This window comes from Pan troglodytes, chromosome 17 (assembly GCF_028858775.2).
Source record: "Pan troglodytes isolate AG18354 chromosome 17, NHGRI_mPanTro3-v2.0_pri, whole genome shotgun sequence".
NCBI classification, from domain to species: Eukaryota; Metazoa; Chordata; class Mammalia; order Primates; family Hominidae; genus Pan; species Pan troglodytes.
In genome coordinates, this window is record NC_072415.2 from 2,998,547 (window position 1) to 3,017,395 (window position 18,849).

General features: G+C 39.7%; 2 long non-coding RNA genes across 20 annotated transcripts in view; one reads left to right on the forward strand and one right to left on the reverse strand.

Annotated features, from left to right (window-relative positions):
- The window catches only part of LOC129137843 (uncharacterized), a 40,333-nt gene extending 24,023 nt beyond the window's left edge, over positions 1–16,310 (forward strand). For 3 of the 19 annotated variants that reach the window (XR_010152116.1, XR_010152117.1, XR_010152123.1), the window contains one exon: positions 14,719–16,310. This is a non-coding gene — a long non-coding RNA (uncharacterized LOC129137843). Of the gene's footprint in view, positions 1–12; positions 1,961–14,718 lie in introns of those variants that run through there. The other 16 variants (XR_010152127.1, XR_008540679.2, XR_010152124.1 and 13 more) reach the window with 14 other exon arrangements.
- LOC129137844 (uncharacterized) overlaps positions 2,053–18,849 on the reverse strand; it is a 161,898-nt gene continuing 145,101 nt past the window's right edge. Inside the window, exon 6 of the long non-coding RNA XR_010152134.1 lies at positions 2,053–3,517. This is a non-coding gene — a long non-coding RNA (uncharacterized LOC129137844). The remainder of the gene's footprint in view (positions 3,518–18,849) is intronic.

The window sequence follows — 18,849 nt, forward strand, 5'->3', positions numbered from 1 at the left end:
TGTTTAAAAAAGATAACCAAATTGAAAGCCGACAGATACTGCAAATGACTGGGATTTTTGTTTCTGCCTTATCTTTTTGTATTTTTTTCTGAATAAAATATTCAGAGGAAATGCTTTTACAGAGTTCTTGAGTTGTTGTGAAATTATTATTTAGCTAGTACCTAGTTTAACCAGGATTAAACAAGTTTAATCAGGATTCTTCATGGATGTACTTTTTAGCTAACTACAGCTTTTCACATGGAAATGAAACTTACAGTACACACTTAACATACCACATAATTTTTTTCTGGATTTCCTGTCCTGAAGCATGAAGTGTAGTAGAAACCAATTCTTCCTGCGCTACTTGTGGAATCTTTCTTACTGGATCATAATCTTACTTACTTTATACAATAGATGCTTAATCAGTGCCTTTAATAAGAAGTTAGAAACTCCCAATCCAATCAACAAGGCTTTGATTCTACCTCCTAAGTAGTATCCAGATCACAGACAATCCAAATATCAGAACTAGGGGACCGGGCAGAAAGGACAAATCATCTATTAGGGAGTGGGACAGAAAGTAGAAACATTACAAAGGAGCAAGTAGTCTCAGAACAGAGGGGAGAGTAGTACTGGAAAAACTCCCTACTGAGGAAAGGTTTGCCACAGTGGATATGTATGTGATGCTTTTGTCCTCTTGGGCTGGAATGGAAGCTGATAAAGAAGTTCAGACGCTACGTGTTGCTTAGGTCTGCTTTGTTGAAGCCTGTCTCTTTCAGAGTTCCTAAACACAATATTCCCGTGGCATCTAATCCCAGTGAGTGCTCCAAATCCAGGCTGTGTATCAGATGCCACGGGAAATTCTGCCTCAGGACTGAGGTTGGTTCAAGTGATACAAACCACAGAATGAGGAACACGCCTTCAGGAGACTGAATCCTGCTTCCCAACCCTAGCTTGGTATCTGAGACCATCTGCCTGCTGACTGGCTTTCCTGGCACAAACATTCTGCATGTAGGCACAGTGTGTTCCTGGACTCCATGTCAACCCGTTCACCCTCATGTTCCCTTGGTTCCTCTCCCCAGTCCAGCGAGCAGAACTGATTACAGATCTTGACAACAGAAGATACAGATTTAAAATAACTTGCCTGTTCCCGTGGACTTTATCCACTAGTGGAGGAGGACAAGTGGACAAGGGGACAGGGTAGGTGGGGGCTCCTTCCCTATTCCTCCCATTCCACTTTATACAAACCCTAGCTAGACCACTGGGAGAGCAACGGAGGTTAAGAATGACTGCATCTAAATATTGTCATCTGGTCCACTCTTCTTCCATCTTGTACACAAGAATATCATGAGTTTTGGTTAAAGCACTACTGAAACCAAGATAAACTCTGGCTTAGCATGCCCCTGACGGATCAGTCTAGTAATCATATCAAAACCAAGACTACCTAAAAGCACTAACCAAAGGAAAGCTCCCTCACCCCAACCTATGACTGCTCACATTTTTCAGATTGAATCATTTCAATTGTATTTTAAGGTTCATTGACTCTTTACCACCTCCAAGCTGCTCCTGAACACAACTGATTGTTATTTTTTAATTTTGAAAACTTTCTCACTTCTAGAATTTCCACTTGAGCCTTTGTTATTATTGTAGTTTCTTCTTCTCTGCTGTGATTTCCTATCCATTTATTTTATGGGTTTTTAGGGTTTTGATTTTAGTAAGAATTACAATAACTACTTTAAAAATCCACACTAATTCCAACATCTGGGTCATCTCGAGGTCAGTCTCTATTGATTGCCTTTTTCTTTGAATATGTTTCTTTATATGTTTGATATAATGGGATTGAATTCTGAATATTGTAAAACTAGATTCTGTTTTGTTCCTCTGAAAATTTTGATAATTTTATGTTGTATTTGTTGTATTTTGCTTGATTGTTTCTTTCTATTGTATACTTTACAATATATTTTCTTCCAATGGTTTTAACATTTCTATTTCTCAAAATATTTATGTTTATGTTAAAAATTATACAAAGTAACTTGGTGCAGTGGCTCCCATCTGTAATCCCAGAACTTTTAGAGGCCAAGGCAGGAGGGTCACTCGAGCCCAGGAGTTGGAAACCAGCCTAGACAACAGGACAAGACCCTGTCTCCACAAAAAATTATTAGGATGGTGCAAAAAGTAATTGCGGGTTTTGCCATTACTTTCAATGGCAAAACCCGCAATTACTCTTGCACCAACCTGATAAAAAAATAAGCTGGGTATGGTGGTGGCGTGTGCCTGTGGTCTCAGCTATTTGGGAAGTGAAGGCAGAGGTGGGAGGATTGCTGGAGCCCAGGAGTTCCAGACCAGCCTGAGAACCTGTCTCTATGAGAAAAATAAATAAATAAATAAATAGCTGGGCCCACGTACCTGTGGTACTAGCAACTTGGGAGGCAAAGGCAGAGGTGCCAGAATCACTTGAGCCCAGAAGCTCAAGGCTGCAGGGCACTGTGATTGTGCCACTGCACTCCAGCCTGAGTGATGGAGCATGACTCTGACTCCAAATAATAATAATAATTACAAAAAGGAAAGACCTAGAACACCAGGTTAGGGTTAAGTATTCTAAAATTCAGCTGACTTACTCTGTTCACTATAAAGCAGGTTGCCACAGAAAATATAGCATGCCCAGTTAATTTGAAATTTCAGATAAACAAATACTTTTTTCAGTGTAAGTATATCCCATGCAGTATTTGGGACATGCGTATACTAAAATATTATTCCTTGTTTATCTGAAATTGAAATTTAACTGGGTATTACATAATTATAGCAGCCTGACCATAAAAGATATGAGCTGAGCAAAATTCTACTTTAAACTTCAAGATTTATAATAATGCATTATTAATCAAGAACTATTATTTACTGAAAACTGTGTAGATCCCCGTATTTATCTTTTTAAATGTGGAACTAGGAAAGCTACATAAAGAATATTTATAGAAATAAATTACTGTTCTATAGCTGAAAGGAAAACTCTAGCTTTCATTTTTCTCCCCAAACTTAAGGTTTATTCTACATTTGTATAAACAATAAAATTACAGCTCAACTTTGGAAGCACAGATCATAATATAAAAATAAAGCAAAGATCCCAGAAACATTTAACAGGCAACAAATCTTTCACATCATCTTACTATATCAACTAAACATATAATAACTTAGAATGATCCATTAATTATAAGTAAAGAATAAATTCTTTTACAAAGCCTAACTATTAATATTATTGACCATCATAAGAGCAAATATTTTAAGTAAAACACCATGAATACTTTACAGAAAGGAGCGAGTTGCAGACACAGTCATTCTTGGATTTCTTTCAACACCAGGCTTTCTTCCCTTTTTACCTGAACTGGGAGTTGAATATTTCCTCTCTTTGCCCTCTGACCCTCTAGTCTCTGAAGCATCTTTTGTACTAGAGGTATGTGCAGAGACTTTCTGGAAATTTGGATTTCTAAATTGTGCTGTTGTATCTTCTAGGCACTGCAGTGATCCAGATATAGAGCTGTTGCTCTTGCTTGTGTAAGTGTAACATTTTGATTCAAAAAAGGAAGTAAAAGGAAGAGAGTTGATTACATTTGGCTACTGACATTAATAATAATAAATAATAATTGTACTTGTAATATAAACATCTGAAAGTTTTAGTTCTAAGAATGGGTGTCCACATAAGAAAATTATGTAAAAATAATTAATGTCTATTATAATTACTTTTCTTTAACCAAAGAAAAAGTATAATTTAAAGATGGCTGTTTAAGGATCAAATTGCAGCCATTGGTAAAAGTAGATATTAGTCATATTTATTAACTGACACACAGTGATACTGAAGGCACTTACTTCTCAAGAAACATCATTTTTTCCCAACAAGAACATACTACATCCTAGACATGAAATGAAAATAAGCTTTAATTTTCACCACAGGAGGGCGACAATCAGAGAACTGAGGTGGTACAGATCCATTAGAGGACCATATCCATGAGTCCATCAGTCTCTACTGTAGGACAGAGCAAGAATTTTTAAAGAATCTCGGTAAAGGCTCCTTTTCAAAAAAATACAAAGATTAAAGCCTTTGAAACGTAAATTATTTTTTCCAGTTATTACATTGAGGACAAAGTTATAGTTGCAAAGTTAAGATTTTTATAACTATCCCTAAAATTGATTCTCAGTGACTCCCTTGATCTACATATGTTAAGGAAAAAGGCAAGATAAAGATGTGTTAAATATTTTCCAGTTTTTAATAATCAGTTTTAATATAAGGTATACCCAAATAATGGTTAATTAAATGACAATGAAAGAATGTTATAGCAGAGGCTCACTTATCAACATGCCTTGAAATTAAAGGTTTATAAGGTGCATAAGGGCAAAGTTTTTGATGTTGCCATTACATTCACAAAAGTATCTGAGGCGTGTACAGCATGAAGTTCACTAAGTGCTTGCAACATAACCAGCACTAAATTTTGTTGAATAAATAAATGAATAATTTTGTATAGCATCTGTTCAAAATCTCTGATGTAAAAATGAAAATAATCTGAAAATATGCAAAACTGAAATTTCCCACATACGGCTGCCAATTCGGACAAACAATAAGATGAATTTCAAAATGAGAACATGACAATAAAATCAAGTTTCAAAATGGCTGGCCTTTTTTAGCAATACCCATGTTCAAAAAAAGGAATAAGACATCAATTGTTTTGAGAACCAAAATTTCACTGCTGCTTTTCTCACACCCTGTTGTTAATCTAAGCCCCCATGCTCTTACTGTAAATAACAGATTTTCATCATAAAATACAAGAAACAGGCAGGGTGACTGTCAATAACAGATATTCATCATCAAATACAAGAAACAGGCCAGGCACGGTGGCTCACACCTGTAATCCCAGCAATTTGGGAGGCTGAGGCGGGTGGATCACTTGAGGCCAGGAGTTTGAGACAAGCCTGGCCAACATGGTGAAACCTCATCTCTACTAAAAATACAAAAATTAGCTGGGTGTGGTGGCAGGCGCCTGTAATCCCAGCCAATCAGGAGGCTGAGGCAAGAGAATCGCTTGAACCTGGGAGGTGGAGGTTACAGTGAACTGAGATCGAGCCACTGTACTCCATCCTGGGCGACAGAGCAAGACTCTGCCTTAAACAAATAAATACACAACATAACAGAATCACTGGGACACATTCAAAGCAGTGTGTAGAGGGAAATTTATAGCACTGAATGCCCACAAGAGAAAGCAAGAAAGATCCAAAACTGACACCTTAACATCACAATTAAAAGAACTAGAAAAGCAAGAGCAAACACATTCAAAAGCTAGGAGAAGGCAAGAAATAACTAAAATCAGGGAAGAACTGAAGGAAATAGAGACATAAAAAACCCTTCAAAAAATTAAGTAATCCAGGAGCTGGTTTTTTGAAAAGATCAACAAAATCGATAGATCACTAGCAAGACTAATAAAGAAGAAAAGAGAGAAGAATCAAATAGGTGTAATAAAAAATGATAAAGGGGATATCATCACTGATCCCACAGAAATACAAACTACCGTCCGAGAATACTAAAAATACCTCTACACAAATAAATTGGAAAATCTAGAAGAAATTGATAAATTCCTTGACACATACATCTTCCCCAGACTAAACCAGAAAGAAGTTGAATCTCTGAACAGACAAATAACAGGCTCTGAAATTGTGGCAATAATCAATAGCTTACCATCCAAAAAAAGTCCAGGACCAGATAGATTCACAGCTGAATTCTACCAGAGGTACAAGGAGGAAATGGTACCATTCCTTCTGAAACTATTCCAATCAATAGAAAAAGAGGGAATCCTCCCTAACTCATTTTATGAGGCCAGCATCATCTTGATACCAAAGCCTGGCAGAGATACAACCAAAACAGAGAATTTTAGACCAATATCCTTGATGAACATTGACGCAAAAATCCTCAATAAAATACTGGCAAACCAAATCCAGCAGCACATCAAAAAGCTTATCCACCATGATCAAGTGGGCTTCATCCCTGAGATGCAAGGCTGGTTCAACATATGCAAATCAATAAATGTAATCCAGCATATAAACAGAGCCAAAGACAAAAACCATATGATTATCTCAATAGATGCAGAAAAGGCCTTTGGCAAAATTCAACAAAACTTCATGCTAAAAACTCTCAATAAATTAGGTATTGATGAGACATATCTCATAATAATAAGAGCTATCTATGACAAACCCACAGCCAATATCATACTGAATGGACAAAAACTGGAAGCATTCCCTTTGAAAACTGACACAAGACTGGGATGCCCTCTCTCACAACTCCTATTCAACATAGTGTTGGAAGTCCTGGCCAGGGCAATCAGTCAGGAGAAGGAAATAAATGGTATTCAATTAGGAAAAGAGGAAGTCAAATTGTCCCTGTTTGCAGACGACATGATTGTATATCTAGAAAACCACATTGTCTCAGCCTAAAATCTCCATAAGCTGATGAGCAACTTCAGCAAAGTCTCAGGATACAAAATCAATGTACAAAAATCACAAGCATTCTTATACACCAATAACAGACAAACAGACAGCCAAATCATGAGTGAACTCCCATTCAAAATTGCTTCAAAGAATAAAAAACCTAGGAATCCAACTTACAAGGGATGCGAAGGACCTCTTCAAGGAGAACTACAAACCATTGCTCAATGAAATAAAAGAGGATACAAACAAACGGAAGAACATTCCATGTTCATGGGTAGGCAGAATCAATATCGTGAAAATGGCCATACTGCCCAAGGTAATTTATAGATTCAATGCCATCCCCATCAAGATACCAATGACTTTCTTCACAGAAATGGAAAAAACTACTTTAAAGTTCATATGGAACCAAAAAAGGGGCCGCATTGCCGAGTCAATCCTAAGCCCAAAGAACAAAGCTGGAGGCATCATGCTACCTGACTTCAAACTATACTACAAGGCTACAGTAACCGAAGCAGCATGGTACTGGTACCCAAACAGAGATATAGATTAATGGAACAGAACAGAGCCCTCAGAAAAAATGCTACATATCTACAACCATCTGGTCTTTGACAAACCTGACAAAAACAAGAAATGGGGAAAGGATTCCCTATTTAATAAATGGTGCTAGGAAAACTGGCTAGCCATATGTAGAAAGCTGAAACTGGATCCCTTCCTTACACCTTATACAAAAATTAATTCAAGATGGATTAAAGACTTACATGTTAGACCTAAAACCATAAAAACCCTAGAAGAAAACCTAGGCAATACCATGCAGGACATAGGCATGGGCAAGGACTTCATGTCTAAAACACCAAAAGCAATGGCAACAAAAGCCAAAATTGACAAATGGGATCTAATTAAACTAAAGGGCTTCTGCACAGCAAAAGAAACTACCATCAGAGTGAACAGGCAACCTGCAGAATGGGAGAAAATTTTCACAACCTACTCATCTGACAAAGGGCTAATATCCAGAATCTACAATGAACTCAAATAAATTTACAAGAAAAAAACAGACAGCCCCATCAAAAAGTGGGCAAAGGATATGAACAGACACTTCTCAAAAGAAGACATTTATGCAGCCAAAAAACACATGAAAAAATGCTCATCATCACTGGCCATCAGAGAAATGCAAATCAAAACCACAATGAGATATCGTCTCACACGGGTTAAAATGGCGATCATTAAAAAGTCAGGAAACAACAGGTGCTGGAGAGGATGTGGAGAAATAGGAAAACTTTTACACTGTTGGTGGGACTGTAAACGTGTTCAACCATTGTGGAAGTCAGTGTGGCAATTCGTCAGGGATTTAGAGCTAGAAATACCATTTGACCCAGCCATCCCATTACTGGGTATATACCCAAAGGACTATAAATCATGCTGCTATAAAGACACACGCACACGTATGTTTATTGTGGCACTATTCACAATAGCAAAGACTTGGAACCAACCCAAATGTCCAACAATGATAGACTGGATTAAGAAAATGTGGCACATATGCACCATGGAATTCTATGCAGGAGAAAAAAATGAAGAGTTCATGTCCTTTGTAGGGACATGGATGAAACTGGAAACCATCATTCTCAGCAAACTATCGCAAGGACAAAAAACCAAACACCACATGTTCTCACTCATAGGTGGGAATTGAACAATGAGAACACATGGACACAGGAAGGGGAACATCACACACTGGGGACTGTTTTAGGGTGGGGGGAGTGGGGAGGGATTGCATTAGGCGATATAAACCTAATGCTAGATGACGAGTTAATGGGTGCAGGACACCAGCATGGCACATGTATACATATGTAACTAACCTGCACATTGTGCACATGTACCCTAAACCTTAAAGTATAATAAAAAAAAAAAAAGAAAAAGAAAAAGAAACAACAGATGCTGGAAAGGCTGTGGAGAAATAAACACTTTTACACTGTTGGTAGGAATGTTAATTAGTTCAATCATTGTGGAAGACAGTTTGGCAATTCTGCAAGGATCTAGAACCAGAAATCCCATTTGACCCAGAAATCCCATTACTGGGTATATATCCAAAGGACTATAAATTATTCTAGTATAAAGATGCATGCAAGCGTATGTTTATAGCAGCACTATTCCCATTAGCAAAAACATGGAATCAATCCCAATGCCCATCAGTGATAGACTGGATAAAGAAAATGTGGTACATACACGCCATGGAGTACTATGCAGCCATAAAAAGGAATGAGATCATGTCTTTTGCAGGGACATGAATGAATCTGGAAACCATCATCTTCAGCAAACTAATACAGGAACAGAAGACCAAACACCACATGTTCTCACTCATAAGTGGGAGCTGAATAATGAGAACACCTGGACACAGGGAGGGGAACAACACACACTGGGGTCTGTCATTGGGGACGGGGAGGAAGAGCATCAGGAAGAGCTAACGCATGTGGGGCTTAATACCTAGGCACCTAGGCTGTGGGTTGATAGGTACAGCAAATCATCACAGTGCATGTTTACCTACGTAACAAACCTGCATGTCCTGCACATTTATCCTGGAACTTAAAATTTTAAAAAATAAAAAGAAAACAAGAGTACTGAAAATTGGCTCACAGTTCCACAGCCTGTACAGCAAGCATGATGCTGACATCTGCTCAGCTTCTGGGGAGGCCTCAGGACACTTAACAATCATGGTGGAAGGGAAAGCAGGAGCAGGAGGAAGAGAGAGAGGGGGAAGGTCCTACACACTTTAAACAACAAGATCTCATGAGAACTCTATCACAAGAGCAGCGCTAGGGGGATTATGCTTAACCATTAGAAACTGCTCCCATGGACCAGCCACCTCGCAGCAGGCCCCATCTCCGACAGTGGGAACCACTGGAGGCTGCTCCTGTGGACCAGCCACCTTCCAGCAGGCCCCGTCTCCAACACTTGGAACCACTGGAAACTGCTCCCATGGACCAGCCACCTCCCAGCAGGCCCCATCTCCGACACTGGGGATTACATTTCTATAGAAGTTTCCAATAATTTTGGAACACAATAACATATTTATAAAAATATAGTCCAAAGTAGCCCAAACATCATTCACTCTTCTATTTGAAAGTTTTCCCTCTATTCTAATGTCACAATCTCCAGCGTTATTAATCAGAATCCTGCATTTAAGGGCATCTGTTAAATTTTATAGCTGATTATAAAACCATCATTTAAAGAGGACCAAAATGAGACAATTGTCTGTGGATGACAAAAACATTAAGGGCAGCCACAGTTAAAGACATGAACAACAGCCTTTAAAGTAGAATTTGCTGTAGAGCCTATTATGAGGGAAATATTTCTAGTTATTACCTCTTTTATTCTAAACCATGGTTAAAGGACCTATCAAATAAAGTCCTTCTAGAAGAGTGAAGGGCTCCTGGCAATGTTCTCTTTAATCCATGATGTGGGATAAGGGGAGTTTTTACTGATTATGAGGCAATGTATATACCACTAAAGTTTCAACACCCCAAAAGGAAAAAAAAAGGGGGGGAGGGAAGTCCTGGAAGAACCAGATGGAGCCGTAGCAGAAGATGATTTCAATCCACTGACCCCTGAATTGTGGGCTGGTTGTGCTGCATCGCTCTGTGACTTATGATTCTGCCACAAAAAAGATCTAATTCCCAGGGTTATAGGAAAAGACACCTGTGGTACTCCTGAGGCAGAGAGAAGGGAGAAATCCAAACCTGACTTAAGTCTAGGGTTCTTAAACCACACAATCTGCTCACAAGGAGGACCTTAACTCTGAAGATACCGATTTGGGGCTGTTTCAAAAAAGAAATTATAAATATGAGTGGGAAAGAGAACAACCTTCGCCATATCCAGTGGCAAAAAAATGAGAGAGAGGGAAGAAAGGAAGGAGGGAAGGAAGGAGAGAGGGAAGAAAAGAGGGAAGGAAGGAGAGAGGGAAGGAAGGAAGTAGGGAGGGAGGGAGGGATGGAAGGAAGGAAGGAAGGAAAGAGGGAAGGAAGGAATGAAGGAAGGAAAGAGAGAGAAGGAGGGCAGGAAGGAAGGAAAGAAGGAAGGAGAGAGGGAAGTAAGGAGGGAAGGAAGAAAAGGAAATAGGGAAGGAAGGAGGGAAGGAATGAAGGAAGGAAAGATGGAAGGAAGGAAGCAGGGAAGGAAGGAAGGGAAGGAACTTGGATATGCACAAAAACAAAATTTAAATTAAAACGGATTTCTATCATCTGACCTAATTGGAAATGTACTATTTTCTAAAATAACCTATACAGTCCAAAGGTAAAAGGGTGCTGATTGGTATTTGTAACTCTCCAGCATGTATTCGAATCAATTTTAACATCTGCTGAAGTCTACCAATTGGCATACCTTCACAAACTTAACCAATACTGGAGCTCAAACTTTGTTATACCTGAGATTTCACTAAATTTAAACATTGCATCCCCTAATCCTAGCAGAGTAACTGCATATAGAATACAGGACACATATTTATGCCTCACATTTGTTACCTTGACTAAATTTACCGTAGTCATAGAAGCCTTTGTCCATAGTTGACCTGGATGCTCTGACCCTATGAGTAACAAATTGATATTAAATCATTTGAACTTACACATTGACTTCACCAAATGTAACCTTACAGAACTCCCTCTCCTGTTTTTTTTAAATTTGATTTATTTTTAATTTTTCATTTTTTTTAGAGATGGGGTCTTGCTCCATTACCCAGGCTGAATGAAGTGCGGTGGCACAATCATAGCTCACTGCTGCCTTGGACTCCTGGGCTCAAGCAATCCTCCCAGTTTAGCCTTCCAAGTAGCTGGGATTACAGGCATGTACCAGCACAGCCAATTAAAAAAATTATAGAAGTGGAGTCTTGCTATGTTGCCTAGGCTGGTCTCTAACTTCTGGCCTCAAGAAATCCTCCCCTGCCTCGGCCTCCCAAAGTGCTGGGATTACAGGTGTGAGCCATCGTGCCTAGCCTCCCCATCTTGATAAATTATCAAATATGATCCAACATAAATTACAACATGACTTCAAATAAATAAAACTTATTATATAAGACCTAATTAATTAGTGAAGGGGTGATAATCCTCATTGCTTCAACGTTTAGCAGTAGAATCTGGCCTGTTCTTAAACCTGCAAATAATAAATGGTGTTTCACAGTGGATTACTGTAATGTGACTGCAGTGCTCCCATCCATTCAGGCCCTCGTACCCAATGCCTAATATTGTGGTTAATTTTTTTTTTATTTCAATAGGTTTTTGGGGAATATGATGGTTTTCTTTTTATTTCAATAGGTTTTGGGGAAACAGGTGGTTTTTGGTTACAGGACCAAGTTGTTTAGTGGCGATTTCTGAGATTTGTGGTGTACCCATCACCCAAGCAGTGTACACTGTACCCGTTGTGTAGTGTTTTATCCCTCACTGCACCCACCCCACCACTCCCAAGCTTTCCCTGAGTCCCCAAAGACTATTGTATCATTCTTATGCCTTTGCATCCTCATAGCTTAGCTCTCACTTATGAATGAGAACATACAATGTTTGGTTTTCCATTCCTAAGTTGCTTCACTTAGAATAATGGTGTCCAGTTTCATCCAGGTTGCTGTGAATGCATTATTTCATTCCATCTTATGGCTGAGTAGTATTCCATGTGGTAAATATTTATACCACATTTTCTTTATCCACTTACTGATTGATGGGCATTTAGGCTGGTTTCAAATTCTTCTAACTGCATATTGTGCTGCTATAAACATGCGTGTGAAAGTATCTTTTTCATATAATGACTTATTTTCCTCTGAGTAGATACCCAGGAGTGGAATTACTGGATCAAATGATAGATCTGCTTTTACTTCTTTGGAAATCTCCTCACTGTTTTCCATAGCTGTTGTACTAGTTCACATTCCCTCCAAAAAGTGTAAAAGTGTTCCCTTCTTAACACACCCATGCCAACATCTATTAGTTTTTGATTTTTTGATTATGACCATTCTTACAGGAGTGAAGGGGTATCATATTGTATTGTGGTTTTGATTTGCATTTCCCTGATAATTAGTTATGCTGAGCATTTTTTCATGTTTGTTGGCCAGTTGCTTATCTTCTTTTGAGAATTGTTTTTTCATGTCCATAGCCCACTTTTTGATGGGATATTTTTCTTCTTGGTTTGTTTGAGTTCCTTGCAGATTCTGGGTGTTAGTCCTTTAATCAGAAGTACAGATTGCGAAGATTTTCTCCCACTCTGTAGGTTATCTGTTTACTCTGCTATTTCTCTTACTGCGCAGAAGCCTTTTAGTTTAATTAAGTCTCATCTATTTATCTTTGTTTTAGTTGCATTTGCTTTTTGGGTTATTGGTCATGAAGTCTTTGCCTAAGCCAGTGTCTAGAAGGTTTTTTCCAATGTCGTCTTCTAGAATTTTTATGGTTTCAGGTATTAGATTTAAGTCCTTGATCCATCTTGAGTTGATTTTCGAATAGGGTGAGAAATGAGCATTCACTTTCATTCTTCTATGTGTGGCTTGCCATTTATCTCAGCACCATTTGTTGAATAGGGTATTCTTTCTCTGCTTTATGTTTTTGTTTGTTTTGTTGAAGATTAGATGACTGTAAGTATTTGGCTTTATTTCTGTGTTCTCTATGATGTTCCATTGATCTTTATGGCTATTTTTATGCCAGTACCATGCTGTTTTGGTGACTATGGCCTTCTAGTATAGTTTGAAGTCGGCTTCTAGATTTGTTATTTTTGCTTAGTCTTGCTTTGGCTATACAGACTCTTTTTTGGTTCTAGGCTTTTACTACCTTAAGGTATTTCCCTTCTATGTCTTTTTTAGTTCCGTGTGAATTTTTGTAGTTCTGTGAAGACTGATGTTGGTACTTTAATGGGGATTACATTGAGTTTGTAGATTGCTTTTGGCAGTATGGTATTTTCACAATATTGATTTTACCCATCCGTGAGCATGGGATATGTTTCCATTTCTTTGTATCTATGATTTCTATCAGCAGTGTTTTGTAGTTTTCCTTGTAGAGGTCTTTTGTCTCTTTGGTTAAGTATTCCGGATATAATTAAGATTTTGTCTGCAAAGATTGCATGCAATTGACAATTATAGGAATATACTATTATAATTATAGGAATTATAATATTCCTAAGGTTTTTATTGCAACTATTGTAAAAGGGGGTGAGTTTTTTATTTAATTCTCAGCTTGTTCACTATTACTGTATAGCAGAGCCACTGACTTGTGTACATTAATTTTTTATCCTGAAACTTTGCTGAATTCATTTACCAGTTCTAGTAGCTTTTGGGATGAGTCTTTAGGGTTTTCTAGGTATACGATCATGTCATCAGCAAAGAGTGACAGTTCGACTTTCTCTTTACCGATTTGGATGCCCTTTATTTCTCTTATCTGATTGCTCTGGCGAGGACTTCTAGTACTATGTTGAATAGAACTGGTGAAAGTTGACATCATTGTCTTGTTCCAGTTTCAGGGGGAATGCTTTCAACTTTTCCCCATTCCATATAATGTTGGCTGTGTGTTTGTCATATATGGCTTTTATTACCTTAAGATATGTCCCTTCGATGTTGATTTTGCTAAGGGTTTTAATCATAAAGGGATTCTGGATTTTGTCAAATGCTTTTTCTATGTCAATTTTGCTGAGGGTTTTAGGCATAAAGGGATGATGGATTTTGTCAAATCCTTTTTCTGCATGTATTGAGAGGATCATGTGATTTTTGTTTTTAATTCTGTTTATATGGTGTATCACATTTATTGACTTGCAGATGTTTAACCATCCTGCATCCCTGGTTTCTCTTCAGATCGTATACCTCTTTCACCTTATGATGGTTAATTTTATTTGCCAAGTTGGGTTGCCTAGATATTTGGTTAAACTCCCTGGATGTGTCTGTGAGGGTGTTCCTTGATGAGACGAACATTTGAATATGTAGACTTAGTAAAGTAATTGCCCTCCCCAGTGTGAGTGGGCCTCATCCAATCCATTAAAACCCAAATAAAACACAAGGGTAGAGGAAGAGAGAATTCACTCTCTTTGATGATTTCAGAGCTGAGACGTAGATCTTCTCTCGACTTTGAAGTCAGACGTGGACTGTAACTTATGCCATCAGCTTTCCTGGTTCTCAGGACTTTAGGCTTGGACTGGAACTCCAACATTGGCAGTCCTGGTTCTCCAGCTTGCTGACTGCAGGTCCTGGGACTTCTTAGCCTCCATAACCACATGAGCCAATCCCTTATAATAAACCTATATATATTCATGCAACTGATAAATATTTTGTTGTTACAGATTTGGCTACCATGTTCTTCTGGTGCCTATTTTAACAGAGTCTCAGTCATAGCCTTCCTTCGTCTCTGAAGGGACCAGGCGACCCACGGAGTGCCTCGGCAGCCTTGTCATTACATGCAATCTTCACAGACAAGATCTCACTGCAACCACCTTTCTACAGGAGCACAGGTGTGACATTGTACTGATGACATCATTCTCAGAGAAAATTCATTTTACACACTAAGGACACACAGACACAAGGAGGCTTACACAAAGGGAATGGACCTTTCCCAACACAGTAGTGCAAGGCCCTGCCACTTTGCTTCAATTCCTGAAATTTCCTTGGTAAATATGGGGCTGCCCTATTCCTGAGACTTTCAAAAAATAATTATTCATCCTCTCAGCATCCACAATGTTAATACAAGCCTAATATTCTTTAATTTGTGTTTTGTTTTTTGGAGGTACAGTCTTGCTCTGTCACCCAGGCTGGCATGAAGTGGCATGGTTTCAACTCACTGCAGCCTCGACCTCCTGAGCTCAAGCAGTTCTCCCATCTCAGCCTTCCAAGTAGCTAGGACTTCAGGTGTGTGCCATGACACTCAGCTAATTTTGTTTATATTTTTGTAGAGAAAAGGTCTCGCTATGTTACCCAGGCTGGTCTGAAACTCCTGGGGTGAAGCGATCCTCTTGCCTCTGCCTCCCAAAGTTCTGGGATTACAGGTGTGAGCCACTGTGCCCAGCCCTTTAATTCTTTACTTGGGGTTCAGGTGACAATATATTTCTTATTTACAAATCTTACTTAATCTCACGGATGCTGTCATTGGCAAACTGACCCACCTTGAATGAAGCCTCCTCCAAGTCTGGAATCTGTCCGAATTTAAATTAGCAGGTGTTCCTATGAATTCCCTCAGAGAACACACTGTGGATGATTTAGCAACCTCTTCCTATGCCTCCTGAAGTATCTGGGTTGCATATGGTGGCCATAAGTAGTCCATGGGCTTCTGATGTAAAAAACAAACCTGCCCCTTTTGACCCTGTTCTGTACAGCATCAGGGCAGCGATTGCTGACCACATGCTGGACCCTCTGGAAACAGAGGGCTCTGCATCCATGTCCACGAGGCTTCATGTCCATCTGGCCATCAGGCCTTGGGAAGCAGCACCCCACAGCCTTGGCACAGCTGCAGAGACCTCCTTGCATCAGGATGGAGTCAAACCTGGACCCCCTGCCATTCTCATCTGCAGGAAACACTGGCCTCCTTCATCCTTAGTCTGTGTTGCTGGAAGTCACCCGTCTCCGAGGCCCCTTGGGATCGACTGAGTGACCAGCAGTGAAGTTCGTCCACCTCCTGAATGGATGCCATCATCTGACGTGATGGAGCTCAGTGGGATGCTGCTGCCTTCCCTCGCTTAGCTAGGATGTCCCTGATAAAGGATGACACCAAAGCCTCAGCACGACTGGCCAAACTTGAGGTGGTCATCTCAGCACTGATGCTGGGCCAACAATTAGCCCCATTTGTACATTTTTACAAATTTTTGGCAATTGCCAAGAATTCTCCACCTTCCCTCCCCATTGAATTAAAGAAACTTCTTGCCTCATGGATACTCAGAATACAGTCAAGGTAACAGATGCCTTTTTTTTTTTAACCAAGGACACAGTACGGATCTCACAGGGACACTCCTTATCCCCTGCAGAGAGTTCCAGACACTACTGATGGTGACCAAGGCAACATTTCATCAGAAAACACAGTGCTAGGCTTGTGAAAGTGTCCAGTAGGGCTTCTACTGCCCCTATAGGCTGCAGGCAGCTGCTTTAGTTGAGAGATAGACTGAGCTCCTCAAAGAATCCCTATTTAAGTTACGAAGCAGCGAGTGGACGCCCTGCTGGGTTCCACTGTTGCCACAGGCTTTGATTACTCTTAAGTTCATGCTTCTTAGGAAATTGCACTTTTTACACCAATGCTACACAGTTCCCTCAGTTGCCTTTACTGGACATCAAGGAGTTCACATTTTTGACAACCATTCAGTCCTGGACTGTCCAAGGGGTGGAGGTAGCTCCGTACAGGAAGCTGCCTGCTGCGTGTGGATCAGTAATATCAGACTTGCCCAACAACTCACTGGAGACATGAAAACCAATGCATGGGGGATGCATGACGTCACCCAAATATTTATGAACACGCTTGTGCTGCCAGAGACCCCAGATCTCTAAACCAATGCATGGGGAATGCATGATGTCACCCAAATATTTATGAACAGGCTTGTGCTGCCAGAGACCCCAGATCACTTTTCCTGCCTCCTGCTAAATAAATGGGGGCAGTAGATTTGCATCGGTTTCCACATTACATTACTCATAACTGTGGCCTTCCTAATTTCTCATATCCCTAAGCACTTATTAAAATGTCTCAGCAGCTTTCTCTCAGCCTCTCAAAATATTAGTCATCATGAAAATAAATGTCTGATGTTAAAGCATCAGGGGTCAATTGTATTGTGACACCTAAAATTTCATGCAGCACCCCACCATGTTCTCAGCCTAATGGCTTTCATGGCCCCACCAGACTGCAAAACTCTGAATTAGTCAAGCACATCCCTGAAGGGACCAGGGGTTACTCCACCCTCTGATTTCTATCAAGCCTGCCTCCCACACCCTCTGTTCCAGAGTGCAACCCTGGGTAGACCTGCATAAATGCAGTGTCATCCCCCTGGCTGAGTATGTTTGACGAGTAAATTACTGGGAATTTCATCTGCTCAGTGTTTGTTTTGTCTGCAGCCATTCCCAGAATTCTAGGCCAATGGGGTGAACAGGAAGGAACCCAAGTAGGAATTGCCTTTTTAAAAAAATCCCTTCCCACCCTCTTAATTATGTAATGCATGCATTTTTATAGCTTTTTTGCTCATTCCATTACCTGAGGTCAGCCACTGATATTTAACCCATCCTTAGCCTCGGAGGAGGGCAGAGGAGCACTGGTCATATTGATTTCCCTAGCGGTGACATGATTTCCTCCTGTGCCACTCAAATTCTCTCCTTCTTTAACTTGATGCTCAGTAGGTTGTGTTTCTCTCGTCTTTGCAGATTGTTAGGAAGATGAGAATCAGCTTTCATTTTTGATGTTGCCATAGAGAAGCCTCCATGGTAATGTTTATTTGCACAATCAACTTTTTCTTTTCCCCCAGAAATTGCAAATTCTTATGTGAGAGACAGCTTTCTGGAGTCTGCAAATATAGAGTATCGTCTCTCTTTTGATGGTAAATTTATTATATCCCCACCATCAATAAAATACTTACATATAATTTTGGCATGTCATATTGATTGCCAACTACACATAAGAACATTCCTTGATTTTAAATCTAGACTAATTATGAAAATTTGGGTAGTCACAAAAAATTATTGTGCACAAATTTATAGACCTTAGGATTAAATGAGTTACTATTAACTAATATTTATTGTGCAGTCAGTGTATGGCAGAAGCTTACTATCTACTATTTCATTTTATACTTAAAACAGTATTCTATGCAAAATGCTATAATTTCACCATGCCTCTAATTTGGACATGATAAAACTGGGTCTTGTAAAGTTTTCACCCCAGAGTTCTCTGCTTAGTAAGAAGTAGAAATAAGTTTAAACTTAAATTATCTGATTTCAGAGCCCATATAGTTAAATGCTCTAAATGCAGCTTCCCCTGGTGATGGTGACTATGAGAGCCTGTCACATATGATGTAGGACAGTGCTTCCCTGTAACATGCACAAGATTCCCGTGATGATGGTGACTATGACAGCCTGTCAGATACTATGTAGGACAGTGCTTCCCTTTAATATGCACAGGATTCCCGTGATGATGATGACTATGACAGCCTGTCACATATGATGTAGGACAGTGCTTCCCCGTAACATGCAGAGGATTCCCGTGATGACGGTGACTATGAGAGCCTGTCACATATGATGTAGGACAGTGCTTCCCTGTAACATGCAGAGGATTCCCGTGATGACGGTGACTATGAGAACCTGTCACATATGATGTAGGGCAGTGCTTCCCTGTAACGTGGGCAAGATTCCCATGATGATGGTGACTATGAGAGCCTGTCAGATACTATGTAGAACAGTGCTTCCCTGTAACATGCACAAGATTCTTGTGATGATGGTGACTATTTGAGCCTGTC